Below are 23131 nucleotides of genomic sequence, written 5' to 3'. Positions count from 1 at the left end.
AATAGAAAGCAAACAGACCTATTGGAACAGGAAGAGCACCTGATTTTAAAGTCTGACCTAATGGAAACTTAGAATAAAAGGCCTTGTTATAAAAGAGCTGGTTGAGAGTGTGGAATGAAAATAGATGCAAGGGAAGAAGAAAAAACCAGTTCCCAATAGAAGGAACTAAAAAATGCACAGAAAGAAAACAGAATCACTAAAAAATTATTTGGCTCATCTGTGAACAAGATTTACATAGCTAAAATAAAACACTGAATATGCAAATCCCTCTCTCCCTAAATGCGGAAGCTGGAGGGGAAATTATATATAAACATATACATGTAACATCTATAATCTCATATATAAAAGCAACCTTTTACGGAGGGAAGACATGCCAAGGGGAAACGTAGGCATGGGAGGACTGCAGAATCATATGACAAAGCTAAATCCTGAGCTTTCATAGTAGAAAGTTGACAGTAAGAAAACTGCAACCAAAAACTGAGAAGTCAAGAAATGGCATGATCAGCATCATAGTTAGAATTACAGAGGGAAAGACTAAGGAAAACAGCAAAAAGAAGAGAAAGTGTTTGCTGATGGGAGTGATAGCAGATGGGGGAAAGAAACACCCACTCTCATTATATAAATTACGTCATGTGCTAGTTGCCTAAAGTAAAACTTAAATTTTAAAAAAGCAAAATTAAAACCCCAGACAATGGTAATAAGCTGAGAGGGTATCAGTGAGTAAGCATTTTTTTGTCTTACTAGGGAGGAGGAAGGAAATACAGAATACCCCTAACCTCTGTTAGAAAAATGTATAGTCAATTATAGTTTTTAAAATAACCACTAAAACAATGGAAATATAATCTATGGAATTCAAAATAGCAGAAAGGTTAAAGGAAGACTATAGAAAACTTTATTGATTCAATAGAAAGAGGAAAACAACAAGACAATGGGATAATAAACAGAAAACAGAAGACAATATGGTAGTAATAAGTCCAGACATGTCAGTAATAATGTAAATAATGTACACAGTCACTTATCCAGAAAAAGACTAATAGTTTAGATTTTAAATAATTTAACTTAACCTACCTAAAGGTAGGATTGACAGAAAATGAGAGTGTTTAGCGGTGGTTTTTGTGATGCCTGAGGCTATACCCTTTTTTCTTAAATTACCTTGAATGGCAAAGACTAATAAGTGGTCTGTGGCCCTTCCTCAATACATAGTAAGAGCAGAGATGCTGATACCCCAGGAAACAAGAGCTTAGACTGAGTCTCACTCTGTTGCCCAGGCTGGAGTGCAATGGCGTGATCTTGGCTCTCAGCAATATCCACCTCCCCAGTTCAAGAGATTCTCGTGCCTCAGCCTCCCAAGTAGCTGGGACTACAGGTGCTCACCACCACATCCCGCTAATTTTTGTATTTTTAGTAGAGACAGGGTTTCACCACATTGGCCAGGCTGGTCTCAAACTCCTGACCTCAGGTGATCCGCCTGCCTCGGCTTCCCAAAGTGCTAGGATTACAGCTGTGAGCCATCACTTATTTTTGAAAAGAAAACAAACTTGAAAACATACATTATCTGAAGCAGAAGTATTATTTTAGAAGATACAAAAATTTAAAATAGACATAAGTCAACAAAAATAAGCAATGGGGAAAAAGACTCCCTATTCAAAAAATGGAGAATGGAGCTGGGATAACTGACTCTCTATGTGCAGAAGAATGAAACTGGACCCCTACCTATTACCATATACAAAAATTAGCCCACACCTGTAATCCCAGCACTCTGGGAGGCCAAGGCAGGTGGATCACCTAAGGTCAGGAGTTCAAGACCAGCCTGTCAACATGGTGAAACCCTGTCTCTATCAAAAATATAAAATTAGCCGGGTGTGGTGGCACATGCCTGTGATGCTAGGTACTTGGGAGGCTGAGGCAGGAGAATCACTCAAACCTGGGAGGTGGAAGTTGCAGTGAGCCGAGATTGTGCCATTGAACTCCAACCTGGGCAATACAGTGAGACTCTGTCTCAAAAAAAATAAAAATAAAAAATAAACTCAAGATAGATTAAAGGCTGGGTGCAGTGGCTCATGCTTGTAGTCCCAACACTTTGAGAGGCTAAGATGGGTGGATCACTTGAGCCCAGGAGTTCAAGACCAGCCAGAGAAATGCAAATCAAAACCACAATGAGACACCGTGTCACACCAGTCAAAATTAGGTTTTGTTAAAAAGTCAAAAAATAGCAGGTGCTTGAGAGGCTACAGAAGAAAGGGAATGCTTAAGCGCTATTGGTGGGAATATAAATTAGTTCAGTCACTGTGGAGAGCAATTTGGAGACTCCTCAAAGAACTGAGAGTTAAATTACCATTTGACCCAGCAATCTCACGGCTGATTCTTTACCCAAAAGAAAATAAATTGTTCTACCAAGAAGACACATATATTCATATGTTCACAGCAGCAGTATTCACAATGGCAAAGACACAGAATCAACCCAGGTGACCATCAGCAGTAGGCTGCATAAAGAAAAGATGGTACAGACGTACCATGGAATACCACACAGTCATAAAAAAAAGAATGAAATCATGTCCTTCGCAGCAACATGAATGCAGCTGGAAACCATTATCCTAAGTGATCTAACACAGAAACAGAAAACCAAATACCACAAGCTCTCACTTATAAGTGGGAGATAAACACTGGCTATTCACGAATATAAAGATGGCACTAGACACGGAGGACTGCTTGAAGAGGGTGGGAGGGAGGAGGCAAGGGTTGAAAACTCTTGGGTACAGTGCTCGCTACCAGGGTGGTGGGATCAATCATGCCCAAGTCCCAGCATCAAGCAATATACCCGTGTACCAAACCTGCTCATGTGCCCCCTGCATCCAAAAAAAAGTTGAAATTATTTTTTAAAAATAGAAAAATGAGGCCAGGCACGGCAGCTCGCGCCTATAGCAAAAGGTCAACAAGAGGAAAGCACACCAAATGCAATCAATGAAAGGTCTAAATGACATGGCAGCCTTCGGAAATAAAGACCCTAAGACCCGGGGAAAACTGTGTGTTTCTATGCTAATTCTGAGGAAAGGAGTGGAGAGTTGTGGAGAGACACAATTGAATAAAAGGGTATGACCAAATGCCCAAACGCAGGAGAGGAGAACATTCTCCTCAGCCTCTGTGTTGCGTTCCTTCCCGGCATATGGGATAGGACTCCTCTGTAATGAGGGTCTTCTGATCTGCCTTCAGGGGAGTGACCTCTCTAGGTTTTATGGTTTGCTTTGGGGAAGAGAAGCTGTAGTCTCTATGACTTGCCTAGGAAAAGAGAAATTCTGATTTCTAAGATTCACCTGGGGGAAGAGAAGGGAGAGGAAGAAAGGAGAATGAGGGGTCAGAAGGACCTTGCTTCTGAGGCCCTTCCAATCCCCTTCAAAGTTCTCAGCATGCCCAAGTTCCATAGTTTGGGGTACCATGTTTTAAGCCCCAGTACCCATTAAGAACTCTGGGCCAGGCACGGTGGCTTATGCCTGTAATCCCAGCACTTTGGGAGGTCGAGGCTGGCCTATCACTTGAGGTCAGGAGTTCAAGGCCAGCCTGGCCAACATGGTGAAACCCCATCTCTAGTAAAAATACAAAAATTAGCCAGGCATGGCAGCACATGCCTGTGATCCCAGCTACTTAGGAGGCTGAGGCACAAGAATCACATGAAGCTGAAAGGGGGACGCTGCAGTGAGCCTAGATCACGCCCCTGCACTCCAGCCTCCAGCCTGTGACAGAGCGAGGGTCACCCAGGCTGCAGGCTGGAGTGCAGTGGCGTGATCTAGGAAATCTGTCAAAAAAAAAAAAAAAAACTGGTTCTGGAACCAGACTCTTTTCAAACCCAGTTCTGTCACTTTTAATTCATGTGACCTTGAATGAGTTGGCCAATTTCTTTAAGTCTCAGTTTCTTAATCTATAATACGGGGATAATAGCAGGTGAAAATATCCACAAAATTCACCCACAGCCCAGCGCATCATAAACTCCTCAATAAATGTTAGCTCTCTTCATCGAGCTGTGGGAGCCAGTAGACACTTGGTTTTGGATGGTGTCTGGGGTGGGCTGAGGAGCAGAAGCTGAGCACAAGGTCTCCAGGCTCCCGGGGGATGCTCCTTTCTCACCCTGGGAATGCTACCAAGGGTCCTCATTTGAAACTTGCCCCTGATTCCTACAGCAGCTCCTACACTTCAGTTGCCCACCGGCGCTGAGAAACATCCGATGGATGCTTGGAGCTCAGGCCTGGAGTGTGGTGGCCATCTCCTCCTGGCCCCCTAACTTTGTCATTTGTCCCCATCCCCTAGTCTACTCCCAGTTCAAACTTCCCAAATCACAACTTTTATCAATGACTGCAGTTCTCTACTCAAAAACCTGATCTGGGCTGGGCACCGTGGCCTGTAATCCTAATGCTTTGAAAGGCTGAGGTAAGAGGATCACAAGAAGCCAGGAGTTCAAGACCAATCTGGAACACACAGCAAAACCCCATCTCTACAAAAAGTTGTTCTTAAAATTAGCCAGGCACAGTAGCACATGCCTGTATTCCTAGCTACTCTGGAGGCCTCGGTGGGAGGATCACTTAAGCCCAGGAGTTTGAGGTTACAGTGAGCTGATTGTACCACAACACTCCAAACTAAGTGAGACCCATCAAAAAAAGGAAAAAAAAACAAAAAACAAAACACCTGTTCCATCTTGTCCTGTGCTTGATATTGAGGAGCTTCTATGGTATGACTCCATCTTACTGAGCCAATCTTCTTTATTCCCTACTCCACATCATCAGACTTCTCCTAGACCAACCACTGTTCTCCCTGTTCTGTGAATATGCCACCCTCACTTCTGCCACTCAGCATTTCCCCAACCTGAAGTCTTTCCCAATCCTCTGTCTCCTCAACCTGATCTAGTAGCATACGTACTGGGAGAACCTATAGGCAGAATGTCTGGAATCTGTAACTTCCCAAAAGCATTAAAAAGAATAAAATCTTACGTTGAACCCTCTGCTTTTCTTTAATTCATTTGCAAAATATTAGGGTGCATACCCACCACACTCATCATGCCAAAGCAGATTACAAATGGATCAACATTTATTATTTTTTGAGATGGAGTTTCACTTTTGTTGCCCAGACTGGAGTGCAGTGGCACGATCTGTGCTCACTGCAACCTCCGCCTCCTAGGTTCAAGCGGGTCTCCTGCCTAAGCCTCCCAAGTAGCTGGGATTACAGGCATGCACCACCACGCCCTGCTACTTTTTTATATTTACTAGAGACAGAGTCAGAGTTTCTCAACGTTGGTCAAGCTGGTCTCAAACCCCCGACCTCAGGTGATCCGCCCACCTTATCTTCCCAAAGTGTTAGGATTATAGACGTGAGCCACCATGCCCAGCCCAAGAATTGAACTTTTTGAATGCACAAACATAACTGAAAAGAAATATGAGCAAATTGTCCTATGCTCTCAGAGTAAATAAATCCTCTCTAAGCATGACACAAAATTCATCACTCTACATTCCTTGTCTGTTGTCAATTCTTTTTCACCACCCCTCCCTTCTAAAGACTCTTCATCCAATAGAGAAGCAAGGAGCGCGTTGCCCAGAACCCTCTCCCCACAGCACCCAGTGTGGTTCTGAGTTATTGTCCTCCAGGGAGAGGCCCTGTGGGGGATGAGAGACAGAAAAGAGGAGACAACATGATTTTCCAGAGATGGCTGGAACCAGACGCACTGGGAGACGTGAGACGGGCTCACAGTCCCAAGAAGCACCTGCACTGCACTGCATGCAAATACATGGTGAAAACTTCCTAGAGATTCCGGGAATGAGCATGTCAGAACCTTCCACTGCAGGGCTTCTGGCTGAGATTTTTGGGTTTTTTTAGATGAAATCTCGCTCTGTTGCCCAGGCTGGAGTGTAGTGGCACAATCTTGGCTCACTGCAACCTCCACCTCCCAGATTTAAGCGATTCTCCTGCCTCAGCCTCCCAAGTAGCTGGGATTATAGGCGCGTGCCACCACACCCAGCTAATTTTTTGTATTTTTAGTAAAGACAGGGTTTCACTGTGTTAGCCAGGTCGGTCTCGATCTCCTGCCCTCATGATCTGCCTGTCTCAGTCTCCCAAAGTGCTGGGATTACAGGTGTGAGCACTGCGCCCTTGGTCGAGATTTCTGGTGCCACCTTCCCTGACCTTTGCTTCCCCAGGCCTTCCAAGGATGTGTAAGTCCTCACTCCTTTTATTAAAACCTTTAACACCAGAACTACATAGAGTGGCTTCTATTTCCCTGACCAATCCCTGTCTGATACATTTATCATTTGGGAATTTATCCTACGGTATACTCACACATGTATGAAATCATGTATTTTTAAAAAACCTGGCCAGGCATGGTAGCTCTTGACTGTAATTTCAGCACTTTGGGAGGCTGGTTAGTTTTTGTATTTCTGGTAGAGACAGATTCATATAATATTGTACATATTATACAAATAGTGGCATACAACAGAAGCTAATTTGAGACAGGTTTCACAGTGTTGGCCTGACATGGTGGTGCATGCCTGTAATCCTAGCTACTCAGAGGCTGAGACACAAAAATCGCATGAACCCCAAGAAGCAGAGGTTGCAGTGAGCCGAGATTGCACTCCAGCCTGGGTGACAGGGAGACTTTGACTTAAAAAAAAAAAAACCCATTATTTATAATAGCAAAAGATTGGAAACAGTTTAAAGTATATCAATAGTGGGCAATTAAAGCTATCATGATGCAAAAACAGGATAGAATGCTATTTGCCATTAGAAAGGTATAGCACTTCATGTAGCCATGTGGACTGATCTTCAAGGTAGGGGGAAACCCACAAAATTCAAATTAGTTTATATTGTATGCCACTATATGTATAATATGTACAATAAAGAAATGCACAGAGTATCTCCTGGAATATACATAAGAAACCAGTGACCCTGAGTGCCTGGCGGGGACAGTCATAGAAGTGATGCCCAGGAGTGGCAGGTGGAGCTGTGTCACTCCACACACCCTTTCTCACTCCTGAATATTCTATCATATGGATATATTTGCCAAAAAAAGCAATGGATTAGTTATAAGATGACATAATCTTTATGAAATGCCAGCAAGGCATCTAGAGACAGGACAATATACTTTCGTTTTCTCTCTGTTTCTCAAATTTTAAATTTCTTCCTGAAATGCAAAACAATTTAGAAATAGAGAACTTGACCTTCTTGTTAGAGTATTTGGGAATAATGCCTGTTCGTCTTTTGGAAGGTTAGTTTCCTACATCCATTTACACTGCCTAACGCATAAGCCCCAATGGGTGAGGGAGAAGCTGGATTGAGATTTAAATGCTTCCTCATCTTGTTCCAATATAGGATTACTTCCATTTCAAATCCATGTCCTTAAACTTACTGAGCGGAAGTGCCTACTGTCTTCTGGGTAATAAATTCTAGAGGTTGATTTGGTTCTTTTCATATCTTCTCTCTAATTAAAAAAGAATAAACTAAAGCAGAGATAACCTTGATTACTTGGGAACAAAATCCAATTTTTCTTTCTAATTTGCCACTGCTCTCATCCTTGCCTAGAAATTGGAAGTCTGAAGAGGGTATGCTCCACTGAATGGTGAACATTTACATTCCAGTAACACCACTAACGCTGGAGTTGAGTATTATGAGTACAAATTCCAGACTCACTATTTACAATTCCAGATCTGCAATAAAAGATCTCACAAAATTCATCATACAAATATCATTATTTTGACTCCTCCATGAAACCTTTTCTAACTATTCCAGCAAAAAGCCTCTTCTTCCTCCTTTAAGCCCCTATAATACTATATATAATGTCAGTAATAATATTTTGGTCTGTTTCACTTAAAAAATTACCATTCACCAATGTACTCAAATATATTTACATGCTCATTTTTAGTATTATTACTATTAATAGTTTCTAGGCTGTGATAAGGAGAAATTTTCTGGCTACTTCTGATATTTCCACATAAAGACAACAGATATGTTTTCTTCTGCTCTGTATAATTATGTAACTGTCTTACCAGTTACATGGGTCAATAACTCCACCTACCTTTTTTTACTTAAGTAATTTTGAGCTGGGTTTCTCTTGAAAAGGCAGGACCCTGGACAGCTCCCACTCCCAGCTTCCTTCTGTTGAACCAGTGATGTGTGCAGCCACACACAGCTCTCCTTGGAACAATTCTCCTCACTCATACCCTAATAAAATAGTCCCCCAACACTGATGATAACTTCTACACCTCATCTTAGTTGTTCTTCCTTCAAGTTCTGCCTCAGGTGCCTTCCTGGCTTATCCAAGTGAAATTGCAAGAGACCAAAACCACTTTCAGTAACTGAAGGAAAATGATATATTGCAAGAGATTAGGGTTGAATTGTGTCACCCAACAAGATATGCCCATGACCTAACCCCCATAACTGCAAATGTGACTTTATTTAGAAATAGGGTCTTGCTGAGCACGGTGGCTGACGCCTCCCAGCAGTTTGGGAGGCCAAGGTGGGCAGATCACTTCAGGTCAGTAGTTCGAGACTAGCCTGGTGAAACCCTGCCTCCACTAAAAATACAAAAATTAGCCAGGTGGTGGTGCACATCTGTGGTCCCTGCTACTTAGGAGGCTGAGGCAGCAGAATTGCTTGATCTGGGGAAGCAGAGGCTTCTAGAGCAAAGAGACAATGCTTTGATTTAGAACTTCAGTACTACCTTCTCCCTCACACAGTCCTTCCCAAGAGTTCCATTTTCAGCCTCTCCTTCTACACACACACACACACACACACACACACACACACACACACACACACGCACCCTTGAGATTCTCTGCTTTCTGAAGTTTTGTTAGAGAGAACAAACATTCAACCATACAATGGACAACAATGTATTCTATTCTCTAGAATCTTTTAAGCTATTCTTAATTCTTTGTTATAGCAGTATACCAGACTATATTCTTAGAATTTTATCAATAAGCTAGTGGAATTTCATGTGGTAAAAGGTTTTCATAAATCTTATTATTTAAAATTGTATGCAGCAGGTATTTCTCCATTCACTGTACCTTGATTTTACAACTGTTGGTGGCTGCTCTTGTTTCTGGTTTGTGGTTCAGATTCAAGCTAAACAGACTCTGAAGATCCACTGGAGGACTCTGCCTTCTTAGTATCAACTCTTTGGGCTGCTTGTCTGTTGCAGCCCAAAGCAAATAGAACTGACATTGTGGATCTGAGGCTCAGGTTTGGTTGTGATGAATATACAACCCTTACCTTATTAGAGGCAGCTGAATGGAGAACCGAGAATGGTTTTAAAAGAATCCATCACCACTACTGACAAATTAACTTAAAACATGTTCTTCTGACAGAGATTCAATAGCATCACCTTTGAATACAAAGCACAGCTCAGTGATCAATGAGCATCCTTGAATGTCAGCTCTTCTTTATTTACTGAAGGACAAAACCCAATACATTGAATTAATTGATCACACCATACGATTGAATTCTATGAGGATTTTGGACATTTTCCCTACCCTTATTATTGATTAGATCAGTCAAAATAGACTGGGTTATGCCACAGTAAGAAACAATCCCAAAAATTCATTAGCTTTAAGCATTACTTCTCATCCATGCCCACACTATTGCAGATTGGCTGGAACTCTGCTCCATGTCATCTGCATTCAGTAACACAGGCTGGCTCACACTCTACCATCTGGAGTGTAACAGGCTGCAGTGACAAGAGGGGGAACAGGGCAAATTGTGCTTTAGCTCTTAAGGGATTGATTCTGCCTAGAAGAAACACCTTTCACTTCTGCTCACATTTAATCAGCCAAATGAGACACATAACCATCCCTATATCCAAGGGGGCATGGAAATATAATCTACCATGCTGGAATACCAGTGAATGTCTGGAGTCCTCATGATGCTACAATCCACCTCTCTGGTCATCAAATGATCAGTTCAGTGTTTCTCTCCTGGATAGAATTCATTTATTCTCCCCCCAGGAAGAGACAGCTCAAAAGTCTCATTCAGTCATGGGTCAAGTACCTCTGGGTAATGCGTGGTACTATCTTCATGAGGAACATGTTAGCTTGCAAGGGCCCCCATAACAAAATACCACAGACCGAAAAGCTTAATAAAACTTTGCTTCTCAAAATTTTAGAGGATGGAAGTCCAAGATCAAGGTGCCTTCAGGTTTGGTTTCTCCTGGGGCTGCTCTTCTTAGCTTACAGACGGCTGTCTTCTCACTGTGTCCTCACATGGCCTGTTTTTCTGTGTGCATTACTGGTACTTATAAAGACACCAGTCCTATTGGATCAGGGCCCCACCCTTACGACTTCACTTCCTCTTAATGACCTCCTAAAGGCCCTGTCTCCAAATGCACTCCAACCTATGAATTTAGGGGGATGCAATTCAGCCTATTCAGGTGATACCCATCACTAAGCTAGGCCTGGATGTGGCTCCTCTTGTTCTGGAGAGTTATGTAGTAAAAAGACAAGTCACCCACCCTACACATACCTAACTTACAAAGATGAAGCAGGGAACAGATGACTCCAACAAACATTCCTGTTTGGAAAGAGGAAAAATGGGAGACAGGAGACAGACAGTAGACACTGGCCTTTAGCACCTCTAAAATCCCCTGAACAAATATTGGGAGGTCTACACTAGGTCTGAGGATATCAGCCCATAAATACACTCTGAGCAAGAAGCCTCGTTCTCCATCTTCCTCCATGGCCTCAGCTTTCTTTCCCATTACGCTCTTTTGACACATCTGAAGTAGACATCACGGACTACATTTTGCTTGAGGTCCATACAGCATTCCCAGGCCACTTCTGACCCTAAACGTTTGGTGGTCCAAGGGTTCTTTTAAATCTTTAATACTTGGAAGGACTCTCTTTTAATTCAATCCAGCGATTCCTTTGGAAGTACTCCTCCTACAACAACTTAATCTACTTATCATTGGATTTTAGAAAATTTCAGGTGCCAACAGCCACATTCACAGTTCCCTTCAAGACATACTGTGATGGTTAATGACTGAATTGAAGGCTGCCTAGATGGCTGGAAGAGTATTGTTTCTGGGTGTGTTGTGAGGGTGCTGCCAGAGAAGACTGACATTGAGTCAGTGGACTGGGAGAGGAAGACCCTCCCTCAGTGTGAGCGGGCACCATCTAATCAGCTGCCATTGCATCTGGAACAAAGCTGGCAGAAGAAGGGGGATGGGCAGCTCACTGAGTCTCCTCTCTCTCTCCTCTGCTGCTTGAAGCTTTACTTCCTCTCTTCCTGCCCTTGGACATCAGACTCCAGGTTCTTCAACCTTTGGATTCCAGAACTTACACCAGCACCCCCCCAGGGTGGGATGGGGGTCTTGAGCCTTTGGCCTCAGACTGAAGGCTACACTGGCAGCTTGTCTGGTTTTTTTTCAGACTTGGACTGAGCCATTACTAACTTCTCTCCTTCCCCAACTCGTAGACAGCCTATCATGGGACCTCGCCTCGTAATCATGTGAGCCAATTCTCCCTAATAAACTCCCTTTTATATGTACATATATCCTAATGGCTCTGTCCCTCTGGAAAACCCCGACTAAGAGAGATTTGGGTACTAGGAGTGGTTCTAGAGAGACAGAATTTTAAAGATGGGTTTCCTTAGTTGGTTTTGGGATTTCTGGAGTTGGCTTCCTAATTTGATTAGAACTAAAATGCTAAGGACTCTACTTCTAATAGTATGGAGAGCATTGATTGTCCTTGGCAAGAGCTCTTTGGAGAGTTATGGAAGATAAATGCATTTGATTCTCCTGATTCCCAGCTCCTGAAAGGCAAGATGTTTACTGACTCCATACATGATACCTTTGAACATTTGCAGATAATCAACAGATATAATGAAGTTGGCTGGTTGCTCCTAAGTTCACTGGATCAAGTGATGAAAGAAAAAGATGAGCCCAAGGATTCTAACTCCCAGCTCCGGAAGCATATACATAACCGGAAGTTCCTAAGGGTGTCCTGGGTGAGAATCTTTGCTGCTGTAGACAAAGGGTTGAAGTTGCTGAGAATTAAACACAAGCTCTTATCATGTGAGTGGCTGACCTGCAAAAAAGGTCATCTCTCAAGCCTCACAGCCCTCTACTGTCAAAGTGAGGGCATTGTTTGGGAAAGAATGGGGTCCTGTAAGTTGGGATGGGAATGTGTAGGAAGACTCTGATGAAGCTGGGGACACTGAGCTCCTAAATTCTGATAAGCCTGTTTTTCCAGAAGTGGCCTCCCCATTCCCAGCAATGCAGCCTCCTCTCCCCACCCACAGTGGTATCAGCCTTCCCAACTTTTCTGAGGAGGTTAACCCTGCATTGCCCAAGGAAACAGCGATGGCCTCCCTGAGGCAGCTGCCAGGCAACACAATACTGATTCTCCTCAGGACCCCCCCCAACACCTCTCTTTGCTTCTAGACTTGTAACCAGACTCAAGTCCCAGCAGACCCCTAGAGGTGAGGTTCAGAGTGTAATCCACGACGAGGTGCACTTCACTCCAAAAGAAATGCTTGAGCTTTCTAATTTATATAAGCAGAAATCTAGGGAACAAGTAGAGGAACGGATATTAAGGGTGTGGGATAATGGCAGAAGGAACATAAAGTTGGATCAGGCTGAATTCATTGATATGGGCCCACTAAGCAGAGATTGTGCATTTAATGTTGCAGCTCGGGGAGTTTAAAAAGGCTCTAATCATTTATTTGCTTGGCTAGCTGAAACATGGACCAAAAGACGGCCCACTGTGAGTAAGCTGGGAGGGCCTGATCTCCCTTGGTTTAATGAAAAGGAAGGGATCCAAACGCTCAGTGAAATTGAAATGCTAGAGTAGATTTGTCACTTTAGACCTACCTACCCCAACTGGGAGGTCTGGAAGACATACCCTTCACCAGTATCTTGCAAAATAGATTTGTGAGGGAAGCACCTGCATCCTTGAAGAGCTGTGATTGCTCTTCTCTGAATGCCAGATCTTACAGTGGGAACTGCAGTCACTTAGGCTGAAAACCTAAATGCAATTGGGATAATTGGATCCTGAGGTGTCAGGGGCCAAGTGGCAGCACTCAACCGTCAAAGGCAAGGCCAGCATAGTTACCATCACGGAGAGCAGAGGCAAAGCAACAGTCAGAATAGTCTGATTCATGTAGAGCTCTGGCACTGGCTAATTAATCATGGTGTTCCTAGAAGTGAAATCGATAGGAAGCCTACTACGTTCTTACTTGATCTGTATAAGCAGAAAACTTCCAGATTAAGTGAACAAAAGACTAATTTGAATTATAAAAACAGAGTCATGGCCCTTCAATCAATTTCCAGACTCCAGCCAGTTTACAGACCCAGAACCCTTTGAATGAAGCGAAGACTGGGTCCCCTTGAAGAAGAACCCCCTACACTATCAAACATTTATACTGTTAAACTTCCTCCCATCCTACCCCAAGGGACCTCCAGCCTTTTACCAAGGTAACTGTGCACTGGGAAAAGAGAAATAACAACTTTTGGGGACTACTAGACACTGACTCTGAGCTGACATTGATTCGAGGGAACCCAAATATCATTGTGATCCTCCAGTCAGAGTAGGGGCTTATGGAAGTCAGGTAATTAATAGAGTTTTAGCTCAGGTATGACTTAATAATGGGTCCAGTGGGTCCCCGGGCCCATCCTGTGGTCATTTCTGCAGCTCCAAATGCACAATTGGAATAGACATACTTGGCAGCTGGCAGAACCCCCACACTGGCTCCCTGATCTGTGGAGTGAAATCTATTATGGTGCGAAAGGCCAAATGGAAGACATTAGAGCTGCCCCTACCTAAGAAAATAGTAAATTGAAGATGCTGTACTCCTGGAGAGACTGCAGAAACTAGTGCCACCATCAAGGACTTGGAGGATGCAGGGGTGGTGGTTCCCACCACATCCCCACTCAGCTCTCCTATGTGGCCTGTGAAGAAGACAGATGGATCTTGGAGAATGATAGTGGATTATCTTAAGCTTAACCCACTGCAATTGCAGCTGCTGTACCAGATGTGGTATCGTTGTTTTGAGCAAATTAACATGTCTCCTGGTACCTGGTATGCAGCTGTTGCTCTGGAAAATGCCTTTTGTTCTGACCTTGTCCATAAGGCCCACCAGAAGCAGCCTGTTTTCAGCTGGCAAGGCCAGCAGTACCCTTCGCTCTCCTATATCAGGAGTATATCCACTTTCCAGCTCTATATGAGAATCTCGTTTGCAGACATCTTGATCACTTTTCCCTTCCACAAGACAACACACTGGCCCATTACATTGATGGCATTATGCTGATTAGACCAAGTCAGCAAGGAGTAGCAATGACTCTGGACTTATTGGTGAGATATTTGCATGTTAGAGGGTGGGAGATAAATCCAACTAAAATTCAGGGGCATTCTATCTCAGTAATATTTCTAGGGATTCAATGGTGTGGGGCCTCTTGAGATATTTCTTCTAGGGTGAAAGATAAGTTGTTGTATCTGGCCTTATATACTTTGGATGTTTGTCCCCTTCAAATATCATGTTAAAATGTGACCTTCAATGGTGGGGCCTTGTGGGAGGTGTTTGGATCACGGGGGTGGACCCCTCATGAATGGCTTGGTGCCCTCCCCATGGTGATAAGTGAATTCTCACTCTGTTAGCTCACATGAGAGCTGATTGTTTAAAAGGCACCTCCTTCTCTCTCTCTTGCTCCCTCTCTCACTATGAAATGCTGGCTCCCTTTCACCTCTGCCATGAATGGAAGCTTCCTGAAGCTCTTGCCAGAAGCAGATGCTGGCACTGTGCTTCCTGTACAGCCTGCAGATCTGTGAGCCAAATAAAACTCTATTCTTTATAAATTACCCAGTCTTGGGTATTCCTTTATGGCAATGCAAATGAACTAATACATGGTCCCTCCTGCAATCAAGGCAGTGGGGCATGACACCTAGTCAGCCTATGTGGATTTTGAGCACAACGCATTTCTCATTTGGGTGTGTCACTCTAGCCCATTTATTGAGTGATCTGAAAGGCTGGTACTTTTGGTACCTTTTTTATCTTCTTTTTTTGAAATGGAGTTTCACTCTTTTCCCAAGGCTGGAGTGAAGTGGCACAATCGCGGCTCACTGCAACCTCCACCCCCTGGGTTCAAGTGATTTTCCTACCTCAGCCTCCCAAGTAGCTGGGATTATAGGAGCCCACCACCACGCCCAGCTAATTTTTGTACTTTTAGTAGAAATGAGATTTCACCATGTTGGCCAGGCTGGTCTCAAACTCCTGACCTCAGGTGATCCACCCATCTCGGACTCTCAAAGTTCTGGGATTACAGGCATGAGCCACCGTGCTCAATCAAAGACAGTTCTTTCTGCATGGGGCCCAGAACAGGAGAAGGTTCTGCGACAGGTCCAGGCTGCCGTGCAAGCTGTTCCACCACTTAGGCCATATGACCCAGCAGATCAACAGTGCTTGAGGGGTCAGGGGCAAATAGAGATGCTACTGGGAGCCTTTGGCAGCACCCATAGGTGAGTCAGAGCAGATAACTTTTGCAGATAGCTACTCTCCTTGTGAGGGACGGCTCTTGGCCTGCTACTGGGCCTTGGTGGAAACCAAACCTTTGAGGCCAGGCACGGTGGCTCCAGCACTTTGGGAAGCTGAGGCAGGAGGATTACTTGAGCCTGGGAGTTCAAGACAAGCCTGGGCAAAATAGCAAGACCCCATCTCTAAAAAAAAAAAAATTAATTTAGCTGGGCAAACTCGGGAGGCTGAGACAGAAGAACAGCTTGAGCTGAGGAGTTGAGGCTGCAGTGAGCCATGGTCGTGCCACTACTCGCCAGCCTGGGTGACAAAGCAAGACCCTGTCCCAAAGAAAAAAAAGGAAGTGTTTGACTGTAGGCCACCAAGCTACCACGTGACCTGAACTGCCTATCATGAACTGGGTGCTTTCTGATGCGTCTCATGTAAAGTTGGGCATACACAGAAGCACCCCATTATTAAATGGAAGTGGTATACACATGATCAGGCTCAAACATGTGCTGAAGGCACAAGTAAGTTACAAGAAGAAATGGCCCAAATGCTTGTGGTCCCCACTCCTGCTACCCTGCCTTCTCTCTCCCAGCCTATACCTATGGCCTCATGCGGAGTTCCTTATGATCAGTTGACAAAGGAAGATGAGGGCCTGGTTTATCGACTGTTCTGCACAATTGGCAGGCACCACTCAAGAGTGGACAGCTGCAGCACTACAGCCCCTTTCTGGGACATCCCTGATGGACAGTGGGAAAGGAAAATCTTCCCAGTGGGCAGAACTTCGAGCAGTGCACCAGGCTGTGCACTTTGTTGGAAGGAGAAATGGCTAGATGTTCAATTACATACTGATTCCTGGGCTGCAGCCAATGGTTTGACTGGATGGTCAGGACTTGGAAGAAACATGACTGCAAAACTGGTAATGAAGAAAACTGGGGAAGGGGTATGTGGATGGACCTCTGAGTGATCAAAAATATGTGAATATATTTTTGTCCTATGTGAGTATTCACCAAAGGGTGACCTTAGCAAAGAAGAATTTTAATAATCAAATGGATAGGATGACCTGTTCTGTGGACACCACTCAGCCTCTCTCCCTAGCCACCTCTACCACTGCTCAATGGGCTCATGAATGAAGTGGCCATGGTGGCAAGAATGGAGGTTCCTGGGCTCAACAGCATGGACTTCCACTCACCAAGACTGACCTGGCTATGGCCACTGCTGAGTGCTAAATCTGCTGCAGCAGAGACCAACACTGAGCCCTCAATATGGCACCATTCCTCAGAATGATCAGCAGCTACCTGGTGGCAGGTTAATTATATTGGGCCACTTACATCATGAAAGGGGCAGCAGTTTGTCCTTACTGGAATAGATACTTACTCTGGATATGGAGTTGCCTTTCCTGCATGCAGTTCTTCTGCCCACACTATCATCTGTAGACTCACGGAATGCCTTATCCACTGCCACTGAATTCAACACAACATTGCTTCTGACGAAGGAACTCAATTCACAGCCAAAGAACTGTGGCAATGGGCTCATGCTCATGGCATTCACGGATCTTACCATGTTCCTCATCGACCTGAAGCTGTTGGCTTCAGATAATAGTGGGATGGCCTTTTGAAGTCACAATTACTATGCAAACTAGGTGTCAATACTTTGCAGAGCTGGGGCAAAGTTCTCCAGAAGGATGTATACATGTTCTGAATCAGTGTCCATATAAGGTACTGTTTTTCCCATAGCCAGGATTCATGGGTCCAAGAATCAAAGGGTGGAAGTAGAAGTGGCACCATTCACCGTTATCCCTAGTGGCTCACTAATGAAATTTGTGCTTCCCACTCCTGCAACATTATGTTCTCCTGGCCTAGTGATTCCATTAAACTTTAAATTAAGACTGCCACCTGGCCACTTTGGCCTCCTCCTCTAAATCAACAGCCAAAGAAGGGAGTTACAGTGTTGGCTGGGGTGGTTGAGCTTCACTACCAAGATGAAATCAAAATACTATTCCACAATGGAGATAAGAAAGAGAATGTCTAAAATACAGGAGATTCCTTAGGGCATCTCTTACTATCCTGCCTTGTAATAAGGTCAATGGGAAACTACAACAGCCTAATCCAGGTAGGACCACAAACAGGTTTGGGTCACTCTACCAGGCAGAAAAATACAACGAGCTAAGGTGCTTGCTGAAAGCAAAGGGAATAGAGAATGCATAGTAGAAAAAGGTAGTTATCAATACCAGCTACGACCAAGTGGCCAGTTACAGAAACAAGGACTGTAATTGTCATGAGAATTTCTGCCTTATTTTGTTAAGAATACACTCATGCATATATACACCTGAATTAAATAAATATATTTTTATTTCCTTTCTTATTCCTTTATCATGTAAGATTTATTGGCTTTATACCAGCATTTAAGTATTGTTAATTTTATGTAACAGTATTTAAGGACTAGTGCATTTTCAGTTGTACAAAATAATAGTTGTATGTAATAGAATTGACTTCATTATTGTCTTTATCTGGAGATTAAGTATGATTTGAGGAGATATGTATACGTGCCAAGATGACAAGGGATTTACTTGTGATGGTTAATATTAGGTGTCAACTTGACTGGATTGACGGATGCCTACATGACTGGTGAAACATTGTTTCTGGGTACGTCTGTGAGGATGTTGCCAGAGGAGACTGGCATTTGAGTCTGTGGACTCGGAGAAATAGACCCACCCTCAATGCGAGTGGCACCATCCAATCCGATACCAGCATGACTAGATCAAAGTAGGCAAAGGAAGGTGGGATCAGTTTGCTTGCTTAGTCTTCTGAATCTCTTTCTTCTTCCCATGCCAGATGCTTGCTTCCTTCCTGCTGCCCTTGGGCATCAGACTCCAGGCTCTTCAGCCTTTGGACTCTGGAGCTTGCACCAGTGGCCACTCAGGGAGTCTTGAGCCTTTGGCCTCAGACTGAGGGCTGCACTGTCGGCTTCCCTGGCTTTAAGGGTTTTGGAATTGGACTGAGACACACAACTGGCTTCTCTCCTCCAGCTTGCAGACAGTCATCATGGGACTTCACCTTGTAATTGTGTGAGCCAATTCTTAGTAAACCCCCTTATATATGCATATATCCTGTTGTTTCTGTCTCTCTGGAAAACCCTAATACACATGTCTTATATGGATCTTTACTCTGGTATATGTTAGTCTTTTCAGAGGCTTTAATAATGATGTGATGGCCATGGAAATATATTCAGTTGAATGGTTTTTAATAGTAAATATACAGATCATGCCCTTTTCTGCAAAGCTCAGGTTTAATACTTTTTATCGCCAAATGGTTCTCTCAATTTTATCCTCTACTATTTGAAATATAAAATCAGATTGGGCACAATGGCTCATGCCTGTAATCCCAGCACTTTGGGAGGTTGAGTCAGGCAGATCATTTGAGGTCAGGAGTAGAGACAAGTCTGACCAACATGGTAAAACCCTGTCTTTATTAAAAATACAAAATTAGCTGGGTATGGTGGTGTGCACCTGAAGTTCCAGCTACTCAAGAGGCTAAAGCAGGAGACTCTCTTGAACCCGAGAGGCAGAGGCTGCAGTGAGTTGAGATTGCACCACTGCACTCAAGCCTGGACAATAGCAAGACTCTGTCTCAAAAAAAAAAAAAATTATAAGTAAAAAAATAAAAATAAAGTCAGTCAACCTTTCCAACATTGCAATTCTGAAATTCCCCATTAGTTCCTGCTTAGAATCCAGTTGATTCTTTCCTGAACATATCTTTTGCAATACCGTGTCAATTGCAGCCAATAGAAACCAACACACATTACTAATACTGTGTTTTCCTGCATCTTTCCCTAGAGCTATAAATTTATTAGCATACAATCTACCTTCAAAGTCACTGTGGGCAATATTTTAACCAAGGTTTTTGTCTTTCAGACTTTATAACAGTTTCTTCACTGCCTACAACTTGTCCTGCAAGCTAATGACAAACTTTAATTTTTTGCTATATTGGCACCCCACTCCTGGTAGCACTTTCTGTGTTAGAATAAGCTAAATTATACTAGTAAGAAACAACCCCAAAATTTCCATGGCTAGAAATAATAAATAGTTCTCTCTGTCTCAAGTTACATGTTCATTATACATCAGCTGGTGGGAATCATGGAGCTGACTCAGCTCTATGTCCTCTTCACTAATGGATGTAGTTAACCAAAGACTCCACAACCTGGAATTATTATGGCAGGAATAAGCGGATTTAGTTGGTGCACTAGACCTCAAAGACTTCTGCACACATTTTACTAACCAAATCAAGTCACATTGCCATACCTGCTTTCAAGGGGAAAGTCCAATTTTACCATGTGTCTGGAAAATACAGTATCAAAACAGTAAGCAATCCTTATGTTTATTACTGTTGTTTTTTCTTATATTGAGGTTCTTAAGAATAAGCTCCAAATGAACTTTCCACAATACTACAACTAAAAAGGGAACAACAATTTTCATCTGTGTTTCTACATGTGTAAGGATACCTAGGACCATTTCCCAGACTGATCTTAAAAATGCATGCTCCACTGGTTTTAAGATGCTATATAAAACCAGAATTGTGTTTCCTATAGTTTTTTTAAAGATGGTAAAGATTTCAACAGACTTCTTCACTGTAGAACTACTCAGAAGCATCTCATGGAGCTAGAATACTTTGAAATACAATTTAGATTTTTTTTAAAAAGGCTTTCATTTCTAAAAATATAATTCAATAAGTGAATTTATTCTGTATTATATCTAAGTTTTGTTTTTCTGGTGAATTTACCCTGAGACTGATCCTTTTGGAAGATATTAGCCATAATGTCTAAAGAATTACCTATAACAACAGACTATCTCTTTCTGTGTTGTGGAGCCAGCTTTAGCATGCCAGAGTTACCTATGCTGCACTTCTGTGACTTGGGGAGGCATCTGCTGGTTTGTGTAAAAAGACTTGATGTTTCCATATAGATAATTATCCCATGACAGATCCTCTATGCTGTCTACTTCTGACATTAGATCAGGCAACTGTGTGGGACTGGTCCTCTTCTCTTCTACACAATGCTGAGGTTGCCCTTTTCAAAGTTTCCTTCCCATAAAGATTATCTTACTATTTGTATTAATATGATTTTATTCACTTAAAAATAGAAGAAAGCTACACCTACATTCCATAACCTCCATGGGCCGGATCCAAACTCACCTGTGCAGCCTCATTGATTCTAACCTACTCCACACATCTTCTCTATTACTGGAGGTTTTCTTGGCTTTTGGCCACAGTGTAACTACCATGCACTGGATTTCTCCATGGAGCACAAGGAGGCTATCTATTCACTTGAAGGTAGTTAGCATTGTGTTTATGACTTTAGAAATGCAAGACTAATTTATCTCCTGATACTAAACTGCATTATGAACAACTTAAAATTTGACACATTTCCCAGAATGAATGTCCTCTCTTTCTGTTCTCTTGCTTTATTTACTTCAAGAAGAACATCCAGAGCTTACTCAAGAAGGATAATGCTCCATGGTTATGTCTTCTCTGGGAGTTGCAAACAAGACTCAGTCAGCCTGCCAAGCATATGCATATGGGTGTTCCAATGTGAAACAGAAGCTTCACTGATCAGTGAACAGAATGAACCACAGCTGCTGGTTTAGATCTGGCTCGAATCAGAAGTTGTGACTTTTGCCATCTCCAAGGGCTGGTTAACGCTCTGATTCATGCATGAGCCAGTCCATATGGGGTAGGCAACACAGCTTGAGCTGGAACTTTCTATTCAAATGTTATTGGGTCCAGGAAAATAGTGCTTCTCATACCAATCCATCTTCATTTTTGATTACATGAATAGCATAATTTAAAGCTACATACTTTTATTCTCTAAAAATACAATTGTATTTGCTTATAGGTAAAATTTGCAGACAGCTGCTAGAAATCGCCCTTCCAACCAATTGGCCCACCTTTATCTCTTTTAAATGAAAGCATTAGTCTCTGGCAGTCCCCTACCTTACATTAATATGCCTTGAGGAATAAGTCCTCAAGCCTATGCTTCTCAAACTTTCCCACTAAGGCAACGCTGACAGAGAATAAGGTGTATTAGTAAGAAGAGAGTGAGGGTGTATTCATCCATTCCTGAAACTGGGTAATTTACAAAGAAAAGATATTTACTTGACTCACAGTTCTGCATGGCTGGGGAGGCCTCAGGAAACTTACAATCATGGAAGAAGGTGAAGAGGAAGCAAGGCACATCTTACATGGTGGCAGGAGGTGGTGGGGGGAAGTGCCACACTTTAAAACCATCTGCTTCAGCTCTCATGAGAGCTCACTCACTATCACAAGAACAGCAAGGGAGAAATCCATCCCATAATCCATTTATCTCCCACTAGGTCCCTCCTCCAACATATGGGGATTAGAATTCAAGATGAGATTTGGGTGAAGACATAGGGCCAAACCATATCAAAAGGTAGCAAAAAGGGAACCCAGGAGGCATTTCTGAAGAGGGCAGAATTCCTTTGAAGAAGTTCCTGTTTTATCTTTTAAGTATAAATAAACTTGGTGTTCTGCTCTGTAGATATTTGTGACTACTTTAATATGATAGTAAATACGGACTTTAGTACATATATCAATCAGAGTCACGTCAAGAAACAGAAACCATGCCCATTATTTTAACCAAAAGCTTAATAGGAAAAGTTGATAACCAAGTATTGCAACCAAAAGAAAAAAAAATGTAGAAAGAGGGCACTGAAGTTCTCAGAGGTAGCAATGCAGAAAACAAAGAGGAACAAATGGAAGATCTGAGGATTATTAAACCCTGGAAGCAGAAAGGAGGGGCCCCTGAGGACTGGGACATGTCTCTGAGGAAGGGGCATGAATGACTTGTGTAGACGTTTCTGTGAGGATCAACGAGGCTGGTTCTGAGCATGTGGGAAAAACTGCAATGTGAAAGCAACCACTGCTACTGAAATATCTTTTCTTTACAACAAGGTAAAGAACTGTCATTGGGCTCTGGGGTCAGTGAGTAACAGGAAACAGGAAGAAAGAGTTCCCTTCCTCCTTCTTCCTCCATCTTGCTAGTACTATCTAGCGCCCCCTCTTGGCAGAACCAAAAAAGGGAGCAGCTGGTAAAGCAAAAGTGTTTTTTTCCAGAGTGTCTGCCCCAGCCTCACAAAGCTGAAACACAATAAAGCAAGGTTGGGGCTAAGAGGCAATAACTTAATCATCAGCCCAGTACTCAATTGTTTTCCAGTAATAGTTGTAGTTGAGTTGATGCACCATATTTATTCAGCCTATGGCTTCATATGCCTCTGCCAAATGTTTTACAGACCTGACAATGCACTGGCTTTGGCTGTTACCAGCCCAGCATGAATTAGCTTAGAAGGCATTTTGCAAGGGCCAAGGACACCAGCATTCCCATTCCAGTTCAGCCACCTTTTTGTGACCTGGGACACCCCACTTTCTCAGTTACCTCTTATTGAACATGAGAGTTGGATCAAATTCTCTTCAAGTCTGTTCCAACTTCATAATTGTTGGAGATTATTATGGGAACACTCACCTTTTATAAGCATGGCTTTTGTGAAAAGGGGAGTCCAAAACACTGAGATTTCTAAGACTTTGTTGGGCATCTAGACATAGCTAAAGGGTAGGGACTGGGAGGAAGAGAGCCTTAGAAAGAAGAT

The sequence above is a fragment of the Sapajus apella genome, unplaced genomic scaffold, assembly GCF_009761245.1.
Source record: "Sapajus apella isolate SASKATOON/1434 unplaced genomic scaffold, GSC_monkey_1.0 scaffold11, whole genome shotgun sequence".
In the NCBI taxonomy this organism is placed as follows: domain Eukaryota; kingdom Metazoa; phylum Chordata; class Mammalia; order Primates; family Cebidae; genus Sapajus; species Sapajus apella.
This window is presented reverse-complemented; position numbering follows the sequence as displayed.